The sequence below is a fragment of the Podarcis filfolensis genome, assembly GCF_964270895.1.
Source record: "Podarcis filfolensis genome assembly, chromosome: 10".
NCBI classification, from domain to species: domain Eukaryota; kingdom Metazoa; phylum Chordata; class Lepidosauria; order Squamata; family Lacertidae; genus Podarcis; species Podarcis filfolensis.
The window spans coordinates 41,590,451-41,604,294 of NC_139612.1; the positions used below are offsets into that span (position 1 = coordinate 41,590,451).

Consider the following 13,844-nt stretch of genomic DNA (forward strand, 5'->3'; position numbering starts at 1 on the left):
TGCATTCTACTATGAGTGAGACATTGATGAAACTAAGACTGATCCAAATGTTCCAACCCACCAAATTTCTCAGCATTTAAGGGTTCAGAGGGGAAGCTCTCACAAAGATCAGGAAGGGAGAGCACGTATTTGGCTGGGTGAGGTGACAGCAGTACTATTCCTTCCCCAAATATAATGTCCTGGGAATGACACCCAATCTCCAAAGTGTGCGAGAACAGTGGTGCTGGCAGGGGCTGAGCCGAGCCATTGCAGTGCTTGTCAGGAACCAGGGTTAGGAGTATCTCAGCAATAAATGAATAAATAAAAACCAGTGTCAGTAAAGTTGACACCAAAACAGCGCATGTCTAGTGATCTTAGCAACTCTAGTAGGTCTTGCCCCAATGAGGCACTGAAGGTCCCTGTATTCCCACCTCCCTCTAAGGCTCCTCTTCTCCAGGGTTTTTCCCAAGCAGTCACAAACTGTTTTTTGCACACAACCAATCTCTGCTCAGTTCTTTTCATTTATCTGCATGTTATGGGATACTGGGCTTGGGGAGGAGCTGGATGCAGCAGGAGTGGGAAACTCCCTGGATTCTTCAACAGCCTGCCTGATCTCTGTATCCTGCCCCCCGCCTCTGAGTCTGGACAACTCTCTGCCACAGCCTCTTCCTGCTCACTAAACCCTGTTCCCTCTTCAGCTTCTTACATCTCCTTTCCAGCAGTGGAGGAAGGGTCTCGGGCACCTTGCGTGGTGTGCCCAGGGACGGGGCAAACAGCCCACAGGAGTGGGGCGTGGTGCCCATAGGGGCACAGGGCCCATAGGGACGGTACAGGGTGCGCAGCATCCCGTGCCATCCCTATGGGTGCCACGACACGCCCCGTCCCTATGGAGGTCGCATGCCCCGTGCCGTCCCTATGGGCGCTGCGGTGCACCCTGTCCTTATGGACACTGCATGCCCCGCCCCATGCTGTCCTGTCCCTATGGGTGCCACACACCACAGGGTGCCCGGCACCCATAGGGACAGCACAGGGCGCCCATACGGGACAAGACGAGGCACATGGCGCCCATAGGGCCTCAGCCGCCTTACAGCTGGGGGGGGGAGCAGCGGGCAGACAGTGTGGAGCCTGCAGACGGCGAGAAGCATGGCTCATTCACACTGCAGGCCCCGCGGTGACAAGTGCTGCCTGCCATTTTGTTACCCCCCGTCAGGGTGACACCCGGGGTGGGTTGCACGCCCTGCACCCCCCTTCATACTCCCCTGCTCCTCTCCCTAGTCCTCTCCCTCTGCCCATTCTATATCTCCCCCTCCCTTGGGGGTTCTTCAGTTGGCGCCTCCCACCACTCCTCTGCATCCAGCCAGTCCATGGCATTGCTTTAAAGAGGCAGAAAAAAGTGTTAATGGAAGAAGCCACCTTGTAATTTAAACTTGGCACTTTAAAGTAGTACTGCCACCATTGACCCAAATGCCATCTGATCTTTTCTCCACTCTCTGAATTTCCCACCCACACCTTTGCTGGGAAGAAAGGTCTGAGGGAGAAGTTGGAGGCAACCTTTGTGCAGCTCTAGATGAAACACAAAGAGATTTACATACGTACATGTGTGAATCATTCACCAGTTACCTGAATTGTAGCACAGTACCACCATTCACTAAATGAAGAGCCCTGCTATTATTAGCTTATGTACAGGTGATACATACATGGCTGCAAGCTAATAGTCATAGATTAAAACATACTAAAGAAAAAACATATCCCATTTTACATTTGGGGCTCTTACAGCAACTTTCCATGCTTTATGTAAAGCATTTTTTTCTTATTTTCTATCTATTCTTTGTGTAACCTTCAATATGCAGGAAAGTGGGCTGAAAGTTGAGCAAGCAAACAAATTTGTGAGGAGGTGGAGAGAAAGTTAAAGCTATTCCATTAACCTACTGGGACAATCTGTCATTTAGTCCTTGCCCTCGCAGAACACTGCTCATCAGCAACTACCCATTATGTGGTCATGTGAATATCTGCATATTTCCCCCCAAAGCAGATTGTTTGGTGGGGGGTAAGCAAAGTAACTCCAAAGGCTGAAGACAGAAATGAGACATCTGAATTGCTTATGAAACTGAAGGCCCATAAGAAGTAGACTACTTTTGATATTTGGCATAATCATTGCTCCTTAATTTTGCCAACAACATTACTCCCAGAAAAGATACCCATTGTAATTAAGGATCTAGAACAGGAAGCCTGAAGCAATTAAATAGTGCATAGGCATCACTTTCTGAAAATGAGCAAAGATTTGATGAGCAATAAGTGAGAGTGCAAATGCAAGTTAAAGCCTGATCTCTCTGTGTGAAATCTGCAGCATCTCATGGGCCTCAGAGAAAGACAACAGTCTCCCCACCCCATCCCCACCCCCAAAAAAGAACGTTAGAGAATAATGTGCAGTGCTCAGCAGAAAACTCCAAATACCGTTATGCATTTAAAAAAAAGCATGACTTCGATTATAGCTGTATTAAAACCCTTGGAGCTGCATTGTCAGCACAGAGCTAGGGTGGGATGGGAAATAGGAAGAAATGAAGGTACTTTCTATTGATTGGGAAATTCTGGTTTTGTTGATCTCATAGAAATGCAGAGTTTGAAAGGGACCACAAGGGTCATCTAGGGAAACCCCTGCAATGCAGGAATCTTTCTGCCCATTGTGGGGCTCGAACCCATGATCCTGAAATTAAGAGTCTCATGCTGAGCTATCCCAAGGAGTCCCTACTTTCTCATTTGAACCAGAAGTAGCAGCAAGGCTACAGGGCTATAATGTCTGTAAAAATAGAAATGGCTACACATCAGAGCCAACTCAGAATGACACTTTTCATTCATGTCCTTGCAAAGGAAGCACAAGGATATAATGTAAATTTATTTTGGTTTTCCAAGATTTCATTTAAAGAAATATTTAATTCATATTTTTGTAAATATAGTTTTAAAAAGGCAAAAAGTATGGGTGGGGGAAAGGAACTAAGGGTAGAAATCTAAAGCTAAATAAAAGGGTGGAATAACAAAAGGAACATAGGGCTAGGGAAAAGCCCTTCAGATATTTGAAGATGGGTATCATATGTACTCACAGCCTCATCTTATCCAGGCTAAACCCAACTCCTTCAACCATTCCTCATAAGGCATGGTTTCCAGACCCTTGATCACTGTGGCCACGCTCCTCTGCACATGCTCCACCTTATCAATATCCTTCTTAGTGGTGTCCAGAACTAGATACAGTACTCCAGGTGGGGTATGACCAAGGCAGAATAGATTGGTACTATCAGTTCCCTTGATCAGGACACTATACTTCTGTTGATGCAGCCTTGAATAGCATTACCCCCCTTTTTTTTGCTAATGTATTACACGGTTGATTCATGTTAAGCTTGTGGTTTACTAAGACCCCCAGTTCCTTTTCACATGTACTACTCGCAATCCAGGCGTCTCTCACCTTATATTTGCACAGCTTGTTATTCATGCCTAAGTATAGAACCTTACATTTGTTCCCATTTTGTTTGTTCTCAAATCTGGCAAGGTCATCTTGATTCCTGATTCTGTCTTCTGCAGCATTAGCTATCCCTCACAGTTCGGTGTCATCTGCAAATTTGATGAACTCCCCCTCAATTCCTTTATTCAAGTTGTTTATAAAGACATTTAATAACAATGGGCCCAGAACAGAACCCTGTGACACTCCACTTGTCCCTTTTTTCTAGGGTAATGAGGAGCCATTAGTGAGCACTCTTTGGGTTCAGTCAGTCAACCATCTAATAATCCACACAACAGTTACCTCATCCAGCCCACATTCTACCAGCTTCTGCACAAGAAGATCATGAAGGAATTTGTCAAAAGCCTTACTGTCCCTATGTCCACAGCATTCCCCTGATCCCCCAAGCTTGAAACAGTATATATAAAAAAAGAAATGAAATTTGTCTGGCATGACTTATTTTTGAGAAACCCATGCTGGGTCGTAGTAATCACAACATCGTTTTCTAAGTGCTCACAGCAGCAGCGGAGCAAGCCAAATGGGAGCCTGGGGTGGCACGTGTGCCCTGCGCCCAGGGGCGGGGCCAGCTGCCCGTGGGCCGGGGTGAGCCAGGGCAGGACGCTCCGTGGGGCCTCCAAGGAGTCTGCCTGCCTCCTCTCATTCAGCCGCCCTACAGCTGAGGGGGAGGTGGGGGGCAGACCGTTTGGGGCAGGCTCCACAATGAGTACCGACTGGCATTTTGTCACCCCTCAGTGGTGACACCCGGGGCAACCTGCCCCCACCGCCCCCCTTCCTCCATCTCTGGCTCACAGACTGACCATTTGCTGGTCTTTAAACAGTACAGCAGCACTGTAGGACAAAACCAGGAAAAAGCAGCTCTTATGTGCTAGTAAAATGTTTAAAAGCCAACTCACCCCGCTTGACATATTAAGTCATGAAATAGCACGATATGTTTAATGGTTGGAAAACTGTGTATTATTTATGATCACACTGTAAAGTAAATTAGCAACATATCTTATTCAGTAATAGAAAACATATTTCTTTATCAGTGTGTTAAGCCATGTAGGGCTGTTCCGGCACTGAATCTTTATAGGTTCTGTTTTTCACAATGAAAGATGCTGTTTCTCTGAAAAGTAGCACTTCGCTAGGGAGAGAAAAAAACCATTTTACTGCAATATGGTGACCTTTGTCTCACCTCTCTTTCACCCCAAGTGAAGAGGGAGGTACTGCACTGCACATCATCTCCTTTAAAGTGGCCATTATCACTCTGAAAGAAGCAATTTGCAGTGTGAACATCTTTGGGCAAATATTTTACTAAGTGCGGTTGAGGTACCATGCTATGTATCACACCACTATGGCCCACCTTCTTTAAAGGAGGCAACCCAGAGCAATTCAATCCTTGGAGGTGATCTGCATGCAACACACAGCATAATCCCTCCCCTCTTTTGGAAAGCACTGCAGATTGTCATCATTCATACAGCCATCCCAGTTTCTGATTTGATTCCAAAATGTCTCGCTTTTCCTTAGGATGTCTCTATTTTCAATGGATAAATATTCAAGGGTATGGAGTTGTCTAACACCTGAGCCACCTGAAGGCAATCCCGTATAGGGAAGTTTTTTAAAATGTTTAATGTTTAATTGTGTTTTTATACATGTTGGAAGCTGCCCAGAGCGGCTGGGGCAACCCAATAAGATGTGTGGGGTATAAATAGTAAAATTATCATTATGGAATGGGATGTCCCTATTTTCATCAGAGAAATGTTGGAAGGTATGTTCACATGCCTGCTGAAAGATCTCCAAAATGGAGGCCTTCTTTTCAAATGGTGCCCCCCCCCAAAAAAAAGTGAAAAGGAGATCCTACACTATGCAGAGTATCCATTCTAGGCCTGGAATAAGGTCCTTGTAATTTTGTTTATAAAGGCAAAAAAGAAAAGAAAAAAATATTTACTAGATTATTAAGAAAAGGAAAGGAAAATGTGTTTTTCAGCTCTTCTTTCAATTGACTCTTTTTAATGTAGATTAGTCAGGCAATATATCAAATACATCCATTGTACATTAAAATTAGCAAGTGGCCAGAAATGTTCATGTTTCACTGTGACTGCAAGAGCACTGCTCTAATGCTTTTCTATTAATGTTATTATTAAATGAAAACCTTGTGCTTTGCTTTAACATTTGGATGATTTCTCTAAACTAGGCATATGCAAACTCGCCCCTCCAGATGTTTTGGGACTACAATTCCCATCATCCCTGACCACTGGTCCTCTTAGCTAGGGATCATGGGAGTTGTTGTCCCAAAATATCTGGAGGACCGAGTTTGCCTATGCCTGATCTAAACCCTAATGTTAGTGTAGAATAAATTATTTGACCAGACGCATGGATGTACCTTCTCAGCTGTGTGCCCAGTGTGATGGCCCCACTCACGCTACCCTAAATCCGCCTCTGCTGGCACTCCTGCCAGTATGCCCATGCAGTGCCAACATCCCTGTTTCCATTGTCAATAAGTCAGTCACCAACCATGACCAATATAAAATGTTTCTATCACAGCTAGCTATGATAAAAAAGTAACTTTAATAACTAGCACCTGAGGGTTTTCTCCCCCCCCCCCCCCGCAACTCACCAGCTATTCTTTTGCATCGTACCTGAAAGCAGGGGCTGTCTTTGTTTCTGTCTGTCTTGAGAGACAATGGAGTGTGCCTCCAGGGATGGAGAATCACAGCACCCGCTGAGCCTGCAAAGACCAGTGACTTGTCACTGCTGCCTCCCACATTGTTTTTGCTGTGCTAGCAGCACAAAAATGACCTCTATGGGGTGCCGGCCTGGGCAGTGTGTATAGAGGTCCTGGGCTGCCCAGACAATGAGTCTCTCCTCTCAGCGTTGCTGGTGTGGTCCAAAGGAAAGCAGAACAATATAGTTTTGGCACCAGTTTGACTGCAGGAGTTAGTGACAGGAGGCGGACAAAAATACATGGGGTAAAATGCTTTAAATAAACAAATAAGCTGATTTATTAAAACCATTTTCTATGTGACATGTTGTGCCCTCATTATAGTATTTGGGATGTGCTATCCAGGAACGACAGCTCATTAATCCAGTGTATATAGTTCAGTAAAATATTAAAAACTGGTTTCTTGCTTGTCATTTTTCTTACTTTGAAAATGACTTCATTTATCTAATTCCTCCCATTTGGCTCAATCTAGTATTATAACCCATTGGACCAAACTGTTCTATGTCACTTTCTCCTTCAAGCCCTTCAAACCCAACAAGACACCTTGGTCCAAAGGTGCAAAACCTTGAATTAATTATGAAATTTTGTTACACTAACAAGATGATGCAATCTGTGCCACTACACTGGTGCCTGAACCCAGCAAGATTATGGATAAATTCACACTGAAATGCTGGAATTTTTTCATGAAGATTTTTTTAAATACAAAATTTGCAAATTGCTGCAGAAATGGAAACTGAATTGAAGATTGGAAAAAAGAGAAACCAAGATAACTGAAATTGAAATATATTTCCATCCCTATTAACAGTATTAAAAAGATTAGAGATATTAAAATGCCAGGCATTATAGAACTGCATGGAAGACATCACATTTTCTTATCAGAACATAACAGCACAAATTATGCTAAAGAAGATGACTACAGAATGGAAGTCTTGTGTGCTCTGAGATATATCCCACTATTTGTCTATAGGCAGTTGGTTTATTCCATTCATTCTTTAGTTATACCAGGATACCAGCCAGATACTTGAATCTTAAAAAACAGACTGCAGGAAATGTCAATCAAAGTGTTCCCTAATACTTATTTTAATAATCTATGTAGAAATGTTACATTCCTGGGATCCCCAATGCTTACTGGAAACAATTTCAACTGCCTGATTCTTCTCCCACCATTAAAAAAATATAAGAGCAATTGATTAAAGGTTGCCATTTTTCTTTTCTTTTAAAAAAAATGTTCCAGCAATTTATTTCACACAGGAAGAGGGCTGTGTTTTGTTTCTCCTTTCCTATTCAGCAGCTGGGGGGCTCACTTAGCTGGCTCACTCCTGTTACTGTGGTAACAAGACGACTGCTGTGATGCGATCTCATGTGCTTCATGCGTAAGAGGTTCTCAACCTTTGTCACAGCAAGGATCCCTAAAGCAATAGGGCTTTTTGTTTTTTAAAAAATAATTGATTACAAATATTAAAATACAGTATTTTATCTTACAGTACTAAGAAATGTATTAGTACAGAATATATAAAGTAGCCACCACACAAACTCATTCACATATGTTCCAAGTTCATTTAAAACACACACCCAGTTTCTAAAATAGGTCAACATATGAATTTGTTTCCTATTTCTTTAGGGCTAAACTGCATGCTATATACTGGGAGCATCATCACTGATTTCCTGACTATTTTCCTTTTTACTAAACACAGCCACTGGGTGGGGACAGCTAATTTGACTAGGAATATGATGCAGAGATGTTGTTGTTTACCCTTTCCTCTGCACTATTTTGCCAAGCTTAATCATGTAAACACACACATTTACTCCATGGATTGAGGAAATGCAGGTATGATACATGTGGAATAACAGTTTAGAGCAAGAAGATGGTGTGCCTAGAAAGAACTAAACTTCCCCATTCCCTTCCTTCCCCCACCACTTTTTAATCAGATTAGCACATGCATTCCACCAGTAGCATTTAGTTTTTAAAAAGGTAAGATCATTCACAGATCTCCTGGCATGATGTGTGGTTTAATGTTTTGGGACTCATTGTAGGCGGCGTACTCATCACAGCAGGTTCAAGATTATTCGCCTCCAACGATAAGCAAGCAAAGCGCACCAGGCCATATATCATCTGGAACAGCTCCACTGGGTGGGAAATTTACAGTAGTAGAAATTAAAGATTTCTCCCATGGCTTTGTATGACATAAGTCTTTAAAAATAAATCAAACCTGTTCTTTCTAATTATGTACCATCCTAATTTAATCCAGGACCTGAACTGTTGAGAAAATGGAATAAGACACTTCTGCTGCTAGACATCTTGACCTGCTATTCCACAATTCAACTAAATTATCAATGAAACAAGCTGCCATCAAGGTCAATGATTTTATTTGTTTAGATAGCATGACTCATGCTGAGGACTCAGGGCAACTAGTAAATTAGACTGTTCAGAAACTGGGGGATATATAGCAGCAAAGCTGTGAGAGAGGATGCCTAGAATCATGTTCCACAAGTCAACAAGACTAACATCAGAACAGCAACCAGAAAAAGGGAGATGCACCAAAAAACCAGGCTGAATGTTGCCGGCAAAAATAATAAGATGCTATGGTTATAATCCCCTCCCCCAGATGCATTTCACTGATTCAGGGGAATCTATAAAACTCTTGACAAATACATGAAATAATTGCATAAGATAAAAATAACACAGTATGAAACTGCCAAAAAATAAAACGTTACTCCACATAATAACCCTAAAAAGAATTTTGAAGGGCAAGAAGGACAAACAGCTACACAATAATAATATATGGTACTTGAAAATTTTAAAAAAGGTCTGCATAATATATTTATCAGTAAATAATACTAACACAGAGATTGCATTTAATAAGCCAGTTTAAAACATACCACCAATGGTAACAAACTTATCAGTATTAAGGGTCATGCTTTTAAAATCAGAACTGTACAGCACAGGCAAAGTAAAACAAGGTCATCATCATAGCAACTATCAGAGCTGGCAGAAAAATCCCCCAGTATAAAAGAATTCTGCAAATAATTTTGAAATTCAGTGGACTCCATTAATCTTGGTTGGCAGACTATTCTAACTGATTAACTTCCATCTCACAAGAATCAGAGGAAGGAATTCTTACAGAAGGTAATGATATAATAATGACAAAGATACCATACTGAAATCCCAAACAAGGAAATGCTTGCCTCTCTAGGGGAACACATTTTCTACCACATATTACATTTTCTGCCAGCAATTATCTGGGTTACAGTCAACAGTGCTTGGAACAGTCAGCCTTGGCATTAATGCTGAAATCCCTGAGAGCATTGTACCACAGCACCAACTTCAAAATCAGCATGAAAAGCCTAGCTAGAGACACAGCAGGCCTCCCCAGGTCTTACATCTACGAGGAATTTGTATTCTGAGTCAGATGAAGAGTTGCCAACTGACAAGAAAATATGGCTTGGCGTTCTTTTGTTCCTCTAACAGCAGCTTTATCTGCAGAAATTGTCAGGAGAAACTTAGCATAGAGAAAAGCATTATCACTAGTCAATGACTTTAGATCAAGTTGTTGTTCCAAGCAAAAAATGAAAGGATGCTTAAAATGTTAGGAAACTTGGACTTAGCAACTAGCCATCCTTGCCCAATGTTTCCATGCCAGTGTTCCCACGAATATCACAATCCTCATTTGACAGTGCCCTTGAACCATCTGTGCAACCACAATAAGATTTCAGTGTGATATGCCTAGGACTGGCATGAAAATCTCATTAAGAAATAAATGCGAATAACTGATGTTTTATTTACTGCTGACCTCACAATAAATAACACAAAATATTATGGGAGGAAGAAAGTAAATCTAACCACCACTATATCTCTAGGTAGCTACTGGACACATCTTCATTGGTGCTGTAAGATTACAAACTAGTAAAACCCTAAAGAAAGGCTCCCTCAAAGTGTGATATATAAGGCATCAAAGTTCTCACAAGAGACAATGTATTACTAAAAATTAAAACATTTACTAGTTCCAAGACTGCCATTTATTATCAGAATGATTCATTGGAGATTTGTCCTGATGAAGCCCAATGCAAGGAAAAGTGTTGGTTAAGAGCATCACATGGTTCATTTTTTCCACTACCATGAGGCTGAGGCTGTCCACATACTCTACATTTAAGGTCTTGAGATCAGGGATGAATATATAACTTCCACATATCTGTGATGGTTAAGGAGGAGACATAACTCACTAGCGATCTTAAGATTGGTCTTTTTGGTACAGAGGTCTATCTGATATGCGGGAGATATGGCAATCCAGTTTTACAGCCTAGCTATTTAATTATAAGAGATCACTTGAATTATTTTGATCTCTGCTAGCTTATCACAAAATAAGTTGAATAATACATGCTGAAAATATTTTCCTGCTTAATCTGCTATTTAAAAAATTGTAGTATCACATGTGGGACGCGGGTGGCGCTGTGGGTTAAACCACAGAGCCTAGGACTTGCCGATCAGAAGGTTGGCAGTTTGAATCCCCGCGACGGGGTGAGCTCCCGTTGCTCGGTCCCTGCTCCTGCCAACCTAGCAGTTCGAAAGCACATCAAAGTGCAAGTAGATAAATAGGTACCGCTCCAGCGGGAAGGTAAACGGCGTTTCCGTGAGCTGCTCTGGTTCGCCAGAAGTGGCTTAGTCTTGCTGGCCACATGACCCGGAAGCTGTACGCCGGCTCCCTCGGCCAATAAAGCGAGATGAGCACTGCAACCCCAGAGTCGGTTACAACTGGACCTAATGGTCAGGGGTCCCTTTACCTTTAATATCACATGCACACCTGCAGCAGGGGCTGTTGCCCCCACCCCAGTTGAACCATAAACTCCTGATTTATATATTTCATTTTCAAAATTAGCAAATTTCTAGCATTTGTCGAATCTGAGATATGAGGCAAAATGTACAAGCACTATTTTTCTCATTTGTTCTGTGAAAAACTAGCCTGCTCTCACCTTTCAGTGTTTCAGCCAAGGAATGAAGTCATCGCAATGACTGACATTTAGGAAATCCAATGTAGTCAGTTAGACAAAGAGAAGGTTAGAATAAAGCACCTATTATCTAGATTCTTGGGTTGCTTTTAAGTCCTTTCCTGCTGTCTCCCTGGGTGAAGAAATTGCTGCCCCATAGCAAAACAACAACTAGGCACCCATAATTTGAGTGTACCTGCGATTAGGGAGTAGTGTATCAACTCAAAAACAAAAGATGAAAGCAAAGACAAGAACTCATAATATCTCATACAAAAAAATCTTATTTCCTTCCGAATTTGTAAATATTTTTCTTAAAAAACACTGTAAATGACAATACAAATAAAGTCAATCATTATTTTAAGTATATTGCAGAGGGCAGGACTGTGACTGCGAGTGTGTGGGTTACACCAGCCCTGTAAAATCACCCAGTGTTGCTAGTTATGCTTATTTATGCATTTGCCATTCTCTGGGAAATATTTCTGCAGAATATCTACCTAACCTGCCTCGCAGGCTTGCTGTATGGGTTCAACGAGGAGGAGGAGGAGGAGAGCCATGTATGTCACCTTGAACTCCTTGGATAAAAGGTGGATAGAAATTAACTAATTAATTAATTATAATGTATTTATTTAATTATAATATATTTATTGCCCTTATTCTCTGCTTATAGTTTTCCTGTTTAGCTTCTGTGGGACTTGTGAGACCCTAATTTCTTCTTATGTTCTTATGCTCTTAAGGATCTCACATGTCAAAGGAAGAATCTATTCCTTAACACGTCCGTCCAACGCAGATGATTAATTTGTGTCCCACATGTTATTAATCTCTGTCCCTCATGTTATTACAGACTAATTAAGTTTGTTCATACTTGTTAATTATTCTGGAAAATGTATTAGGGGGTTTCAAAAGTGATTTAATTAAGTCTAATACTCAAAAAAAAGGCAGAAACCGAGAACGTTATTAGTTGGTGGAGTCATGTCACTTTGTTAATTTCCCTCCCTGCCCTTTAGTCTCTCTTTGGTGAAAGAGCCCCAGCAGAGATTTAAAATCACAAAATATGCAACAATGCAAACATGGAAAAATAGGCTGTTAAAACTTTAAAATACCCCCTTCTAAGCTTCTTCCGAAGCTCCCCTCGTTCCTTAGCACAGAGAGAGACTAGTAGGTTAAAATGGTTTACTTATAAACTCTTCAAAGGTCAGATTTATGTCCTTTCCCATAAAACAGCAAAAAAAAGACAGGCAGCAAAACCTAGATTCATTTCAAAGTGGTAAATGCTTCTAAATTATTTTTATAGAAACACAAAGATGGCTTGCAAAAGCAATGTGGTCCAATCTTGGAGCATCTGGCTTAGATAGCCTTACTGGTTGGGTCCACATGGTAGAAGGAGAAGGAGAGAACAACGAGTTTAGTAGCCCTTCCTCTCAAGGTGAGGGTGTGTGACCTAGCTAAGCCTGGCAGGACAGCTTACTCTATGGTCATAACCCCTTCATGCATTAATTAGAGTTAAACATGTTGGTTTTTAAGAGGCTGGATATGTTGCCTCCTCACACAAACACCTTATTCTACATTGTCACTCATTGAGAAGCACCTTTGTACCACACACAAAAACCCTTGAGGCTTTGAGGGATGGAGTGGTATGGGATGGGTGTGATCCTCTGACAGCAAAGTATATGCAGGGGAGGGGGCAAATAGGGATTGCTTTAGTTCAGGGCTACAGAGAACCCATGTGGTCCTCTGCTCCTTCTCTTTCTCACCAGCACCATGCAGTTCAGCCTTCTGCTGCCCTCATTCTGCAACTGCCATTGCTGCTGAGCAGAGCACTGGTTTGTTCAAACAGCCATCCCAGTATTGTGTGGTGTGCAAAGGAAAGCCAGTTAGCTGGGTTGTATGTCAAGCAGATACACTGCTATGTCTCCCTTTCCCACTCCGGCAAATATTCACATGCAACAATACTTTTTCAGAAGTGGAGCATGGGGTGATTTCCAGTTCTAGACATCTTTTCCTGCTTTTCCTCCTTTCTTAATTCATTCTTGCTACTACAGCAAATAGTGGCAGCACTCCTATGCCCCACAATGGATCTTTATTTGGTCGATATATAGCATCCTCCCAGGGGCATTTTTTAGGAGAAAAATGGTTGCCCCTCTGCAGCAATGCAGCATCATATGGCCACCTGAAGAAAATATAGTGAAAGTGAGCACCATATTTTTCTGTGTATAACATGTCCCTGTGTATTTTTGGGAGATTGGGGGGAGATTTGGGGGGGGGGAGATTGCCCAGAGTTATTGAGCATGTTTTGAGGGGGGATGGCTGATAATCACCCACCCACCTAGCCTACGCTGCTACTGGCACACGGCCCCAAAGCCACCTATTGTCTGTCCCCAACCCTGCAGAAACTGCCAATCGCCCGCCCAATTGCCGCAACAACAGCAAATCAACACCAGCTCTTGCCGCAGCAACCAATAACACGCCCAATCACTGCTGACAATCTCCAGCTCGTGGCAGCAACCAATCCCACGTCCCCCCTATACACTATCCGTGTATAAGATGACCCCCAATTTTAAACACAATTTTAAAATAAAAAAACCTTGTCTTATACATGGAAATGTATGGTAAATGGTAAGGCTTACATTAATACTGCTCTTCTTCTCATGCAGTGATTTACAGTAGATATGC

At 42.1% G+C, this 13,844-nt stretch overlaps 1 protein-coding gene and 1 long non-coding RNA gene across 16 annotated transcripts in view; one reads left to right on the forward strand and one right to left on the reverse strand.

Annotated features, from left to right (window-relative positions):
* LOC310743397 overlaps positions 1-8,852 on the forward strand; it is a 40,452-nt gene extending 31,600 nt beyond the window's left edge. For both annotated transcript variants that reach the window (XR_014538997.1, XR_014538998.1), the window contains exon 3: positions 8,441-8,852. This is a non-coding gene — a long non-coding RNA (uncharacterized lncRNA). The remainder of the gene's footprint in view (positions 1-8,440) is intronic.
* Positions 1-13,844, reverse strand: part of ANKS1B (ankyrin repeat and sterile alpha motif domain containing 1B) — a 330,248-nt gene that overhangs the window by 149,997 nt on the left and 166,407 nt on the right. The gene's annotated exons all lie outside the window — the stretch shown is intronic.